The sequence below is a fragment of the Aegilops tauschii genome, chromosome 2 (genome assembly GCF_002575655.3).
Source record: "Aegilops tauschii subsp. strangulata cultivar AL8/78 chromosome 2, Aet v6.0, whole genome shotgun sequence".
Lineage (NCBI taxonomy): Eukaryota > Viridiplantae > Streptophyta > Magnoliopsida > Poales > Poaceae > Aegilops > Aegilops tauschii.
This window is the reverse complement of record NC_053036.3, coordinates 387,562,674-387,569,524: the sequence shown is the minus strand read 5'-3', so window position 1 is coordinate 387,569,524 and position 6,851 is coordinate 387,562,674.

The window sequence follows — 6,851 nt, the reverse complement described above, 5'->3', positions numbered from 1 at the left end:
TACACCAATTAGTGAGGAAGCTAATGATGATGATCATATAACTTCAGATCAAGTTACTACCGAACCTTGTAGGTCAACCAGAGTAAGATCCGCACCAGAGTGGTACGGTAATCCTGTTCTGGAGGTCATGTTACTTGACCATGACGAACCTACGAACTATGAGGAAGCACTGATGAGCCCAGATTCCGCGAAATGGCTTGAGGCCATGAAATCTGAGATGGGATCCATGTATGAGAACAAAGTGTGGACTTTGGTTGAATTGCCCGATGATCGGCAAGCCATCGAGAATAAATGGATCTTCAAGAAGAAGACTGACGCTGACGGTAATGTTACTGTCTACAAAGCTCGACTTGTTGCGAAAGGTTTTCGACAAGTTCAAGGAGTTGACTACAATGAGACCTTCTCACCCGTAGCGATGCTTAAGTCCGTCCGAATCATGTTAGCAATTGCTGCATTTTATGATTATGAAATTTGGAAAATGGATGTAAAGACTGCATTCCTGAATGGATTTCTGGAAGAAGAGTTGTATATGATGCAACCTGAAGGTCTTATCGATCGAAAGGATGCTAACAAAGTGTGCAAGCTCGAGCGATCCATTTATGGACTGGTCCAAGCATCTCGGAGTTGGAATAAACGTTTTGATAGTGTGATCAAAGCATATGGTTTTATACAGACTTTTGGAGACGCTTGTATTTACAATAAAGTGAGTGGGAGCTCTGTAGCATTTCTAATATTATATGTGGATGACATATTATTGATTGGAAATGATATAGAATTTCTGGATAGCATAAAAGTATAGTTGAACAAGAGTTTTTCAATTAAAGACCTCGGTGAAGCTGCTTATATATTGGGCATCAAGATCTATAGAGATAGATCAAGACGCTTAATTGGACTTTCACAAAGCACATACCTTGATAAAATTTTGAAGAAGTTCAAAATGGATCAAGCAAAGAAAGGGTTCTTGCCTGTGTTACAAGGTGTGAAGTTGAGTCAGACTCAATGCCCGACCACTGCAGAAGATAGAGAGAAAATGAAAGGTGTTCCCTATGCTTCAGCCATAGGCTCTATCATGTATGCAATGCTGTGTACCAAACCTAATGTGTGCCTTGCTATTAGTTTAGCAGGGAGGTACCAAAGTAATCCAGGAGTGGATCACTGGACAGCGGTCAAGAACATCCTAAAATACCTAAAAAGGACTAAGGATATGTTTCTCGTTTATGGAGGTGACAAAAAGCTTATCGTAAATGGTTACGTCGATGCAAGCTTTGACACTGATCCGGATGACTCTAAGTCACAAACCGGATATGTATTTATATTGAACGGTGGAGCTGTCAGTTGGTGCAGTTCTAAGCAAAGCGTCGTGGCGGGATCTACATGTGAAGTGGAGTACATAGCTGCTTCGGAAGCAGCAAATGAAGGAGTCTGGATGAAGGAGTTCATATCCGATCTAGGTGTCATACCTAGTGCATCGGGTCCAATGAAAATCTTTTGTGACAATACTGGTGCAATTGCCTTGGCAAAGGAATCCAAATTTCACAAGAGAACCAAGCACCTCAAGAGACGCTTCAATTCCATCCGTGATCAAGTCAAGGAGGGAGACATAGAAATTTGCAAGATAGATATGGATCTGAATATTATAGACCCGTTGACTAAGCCTCTCTCACGAGCAAAACATGATCAACACCAAGACTCCATGGGTGTTAAAATCATTACTGTGTAATCTAGATTATTGACTCTAGTGCAAGTGGGAGACTGAAGGCAATATGCCCTAGAGGCAATAATAATGGTGTTATTTATATTTCCTTATATCATGATAAATGTTTATTATTCATGCTAGAATTGTATTAACCGGAAACTTAGTACATGTGTGAATACATAGACAAACAGAGTGTCACTAGTATGCCTCTACTTGACTAGCTCGTTGAATCAAAGATGGTTAAGTTTCCTAGCCATAGACATGAGTTGTTATTTGATTAATGGGATCACATCATTAGAGAATGATGTGATTGACTTCACCCATTTCGTTAGCTTAGCACTTGATCATTTAGTATATTGCTATTGCTTTCTTCATGACTTATACATGTTCTTATGACTATGAGATTATGCAACTCCCGAATACCGGAGGAACACTTTGTGTGCTACCAAACGTCACAACGTAACTGGGTGATTATAAAGGTGCTCTACAGGTGTCTTCGATGGTACTTGTTGAGTTGGCATAGATCGAGATTAGGATTTGTCACTCCGATTGTCGCAGAGGTATCTCTGGGCCCTCTCGGTAATGCACATCACTATAAGCCTTGCAAGCAATGTGACTAATGAGTTAGTTGCGGGATGATGCATTACGGAACGAGTAAAGAGACTTGCCGGTAACAAAATTGAACTAGGTATTGAGATACCGACGATCAAATCTCGGGCAAGTAACATACCGATGACAAAGGGAACAACGTATGTTGTTATGCGGTTTGACCGATAAAGATCTTCATAGAATATGTAGGAACCAATATGAGCATCCAGGTTCCGCTATTGGTTATTGACCGGAGACGTGTCTCGGTCATGTCTACATAGTTCTCGAACCCGTAGGGTCCGCACGCTTAACGTTCGGTGACGATCGGTATTATGAGTTTATGTGTTTTGATGTACCAAAGGTAGTTCGGAGTCCCGGATATGATCACGGACATGACGAGGAGTCTTGAAATGGTCGAGACGTAAAGATCGGTATATTGGAAGCCTATGTTTGGACATCGGAATGGTTCCGGATGAGTTCGGGCATTTACCGGAGTACCGGGAGGTTACCGGAACCCCCCGGGGAGTGTATGGGCCTTATTGGGCCTTAGTGGGAGAGAGGAGGAGGTGGCCTAGGAGGGGGCGCGCCCCCAAGCCCAATCCGAATTGGGAGGGGGGGCCCCCCCTTTCCTTCCTCCCTCTCTCCTCCTTCCTTCCTCTCCTACTCCTACTTGGAAGGGGGGATCCTACTCCCGGTGGGAGTAGGACTCCCCTAGGGCGTGCCATAGAGAGGGCCGGCCCTCCCCCTCCTCCACTCCTTTATATACGGGGGAGGGGGCACCCCATGGACACACAAGTTGATCATTGATCTCTTAGCCGTGTGCGGTGCCCCCTCCACCATAATCCACCTCGGTCATATCGTTGCAGTGCTTAGGCGAAGCCTTGCGCCGGTAGCTTCATCATCACCGTCATCATGCCGTCGTGCTGACGAAGCTCTCCCTCGACACTCTTCTGGATCGTGAGTTCGTGGGACGTCACCGAGCCGAACGTGTGCAGATCGCGGAGGTGCCATACTTTCGGTACTAGGATCGGTCGATCGTGAAGACGTACGACTACATCAACCGCGTTGTCATAACGCTTCCGCTTACGGTCTACGAGGGTAGGTAGACAACACTCTCCCCTCTCATTGCTATGCATCACCATGATCTTGCGTGTGCGTAGGAATTTTTTTGAAATTACTACGTTCCCCAACAATAGCGAGCCTTCCTCGGTGATTAGTCCTCGAAGAATGAGCTACCTTCGCCAGAAATGGCGGAGAGCGGGACCGTCGAGCACATCCCTCCCTCCCCTGCCCATGACGAGCTAGGGGAGGCGCCATTGCGCCAGGCCCCTTCTGCTGCCGGCACAAAGGGCGACATTGGTGCCCCTATGGCCGAGGTTCACGCCTTGGCCGCGGAGGACCAAGGGGATGAATCCCTTTGTTCAGAGAGGGAGAAGGACTCGAATGACTCGAGTCCTTGGCCACGGTGGCCCTAGAGTCGTCACAGTAGCCGGCGGCATCTATTCATGCCTCCATAGGATGTGGAGCTGAGGTGACTCCGCCATCCCCTCCTGCTCAAGGGCAGGCCTTCATAGGGTGGCCCGAGGAAATGGAGGTGGCTTTGACAAGCTCCTCCTTCTGGGAGCGACCCTGAGAAGTGATGTCCTACAAGTGCACATGGTTGTTGTAGCACTTTCGTTGTGATAAGTAGAGTGTCGAACCCACAGGGAACTTATAGGAAGGCACCACAAACCTCACGACTATGTTGTCACTTTCACGCAGCCACGTATGCACCCAATCTGGAGTTTGGAAATGGTCTACTCTATCTTGGTAGGAAAACTAGAATAAAAGGGTAATCAACTAAACTACTAACAAAGAGATAAAAACAGTAAATAAATATAGACTACATTAGTGGTGTGCTTGAGTAGTAAAGTGTTCTCTAGGACTCCGAAGTCATTACCACAAATATGACCTGCGCATCTAGTGTGGAGAAAATGCTCTCTATCGTATCCTCTATCCACTCTTTATATGCCTAAGTGGGCAGCTGCTACTTGTGAGCTGCGTTGGGATTTCCCCAAGAGGAGAGGATGATGCAGTACAGTAGAGATAAGTATTTCCCTCAGTTAAGAACCAAGGTTATGAATACAGTAGGAGAACCACGCAAGACCTCATGAACAACACCTACACACAAAATAACAAATACTTGCACCCATCACAAACAAGGGGTTATCAATCCCTTGGCGGTTAATTGCAAGGATCAAATCTCGTAGTGATAGATAGATAAACAGAAACACAAAATAAAATAAAAGTAAATAAATTGCAGGAAAGTATTTTTTGGATTTTAATATATGATAAAGGTAGACCCGGGGGCCATAGTTTTCACTAGAGGCTTCTCTCTCGAACAAAAAGCATACGGTGGGTAAACAAAGTACTGTTAGTGTCGTGGTTTTGTCACGGCAGATGTCCTAGTGTGAGGACTTAGTCGTGGAGCCATCGCAACGTAGTTAGCTTAAAGGGGTTAAAGCAGGACAAAGGACGCAAGGAGTTTATACTGGTTCGGCCCCTTGCAGTGAAGGTAAAAGCCTAATCTAGTTGAGGTGGAATTGCTAGGGTTTCGATGACCAGGGAGCAAATACGCTTTGCCTGGCTCTCGATCTGTTGTTTCTTGTCCCTAAACCGTCGCTGGGTCGTCCCTTTATATACACAGGTTGACGCCCGGCGGTTTATAGAATCCCGGCCGGCTCATAAACGTGTCTGGCTCGGTTTCTACCTTTCCTATCTTACAACACAAGTTATACATCTTATGGCGGTTTATATTTATGGGCCCTAATCCGCCTTTGGGCCTTGGGCCTTCTTGTTAGATCTCCCCGTAAAGCGCCATATTCCTCATCTTCGTGGGCTTCAATATGAATAACTTATAATGAGTATAACCCGGCCCCTCATGGCCGGTTTATGCTCAGTAGTTATATCCCCAACATTAGGCCCCAGATTGATTTGAACTTGTTCATGTCAATCTTCAATACTTAGGAGAATTCCTTTTTCAACATCTTCGTGAAAATCTTGTAACTCGCCGTGACGTCATCTTCCAAGATCATGATAATCCGCTGTGACGTCATCTTCCAAGATCATGATAATCCGCTGTGACGTCATCTGCCATTAACTTTATATAGAACCCAAATCTTTTAATACCTCTCCTTTAATGAATCTTCGAAAATCGAGGCGTGTGTATATCTATAGACCCGTTTTTCGACCTCCTCGATTCCCGCGCCTGCCACTTATCCATTCACCTTATAAATAAGACCAGGGGTCATTATCACTTTTCCCGTTCGTGCCTCTTCGCTTCATCTTCTTCCTCGCGTCGACCTAGCGCTCAAGCTCAGCCGCCGCCGCCAAGTCTTCATCCTCGACCTCAACTCTGGCCGCTGCATCACCCTGAACGTACCATAGAATCGCGGCGCCTCTCCGCTGTTCCATCAGCATCAGTAAGCCTTCTTTCCTTCCCCCATAGATCTGTCTTTAGGGTTTGAGCGTTCATCGGTGTTCGTCATTGCGCAGTGGTTCTTTTGATTCAAACCTCAATATTCAACCTGTATAGCGATGGCCATAGTCCTTCCTTCCATTAGTGCATCTCATTTAAGTAGAAAATCCCATCTGGATCCTTCAACTGCTCAAGTACCAGAATATTTAACCCTGAATATATTTCCATTTTCTGACATGCGGTAGATCCAGATTTGTAATACCAATTCGTGAAACCTGTTTTTTCATCACTTAGTCATTTCAGATCTGTACCTTCAACACTAACGTAGGCGGTTTAACTTTAGAAAATGATAACCTGCCAGGTACCATTAGTCCCCTCATAAACCGCCAATCACTTGTCTTTATCAATCGCCGGTTTAACAATCTTGCACGCTTTAAAAATTTCTGTCTCTTAACCTGTAACACTTTATGCTTACCAATCATGAATCTTAAACTGGCACAAACCTTCCTTCAGGTTGTTGCACAAATGGCTAAGTCTTTTTATGCTTGCAACTAGGTTCCTTCCCCGGTTACTGAAGAACAACTGAATGGGTGCGTCGCAACTGGCGCTTTAGCAAAAAAGGAAGTTATCCACTGGAGAGCCCCTGGTCTAGAAAATCCTCCTGAGCCCAAGGATGGAGAAGTAATTGTGTTTGTTGATCATCTGGGTCGAGGGTTTAGCCCTCCCGGATCAAAAAATTTCCGTGATGCGCTTGCTAGCTTCCAACTCTGCCCTCAAGATATTGGACCTAACTTCGTGTCCAATATTTGTAATTTCCAAGTGTCTTGCGAGGCTTATCTGCAAGAAGAACCCACCATTGACCTGTTCAGAGACTTCTTCTATTTAAACCGCCGGACTGAATTTACGGATGGGCCCAATACTAAACTTGGCGGGGTTTCAATTTAGAAAAGGAAAGACATCAGCTTCCCTCATGCCAAGCATCATAGCCACCCTAAAGACTGGAATCAGACTTGGTTCTACTGCCGAGATACGTTTCTAGCTGACGAGAATCCTCTGCTGGGTTATCGTGCTCACCGGCTTACCAATACACATCCATTCCCCCAACGACTC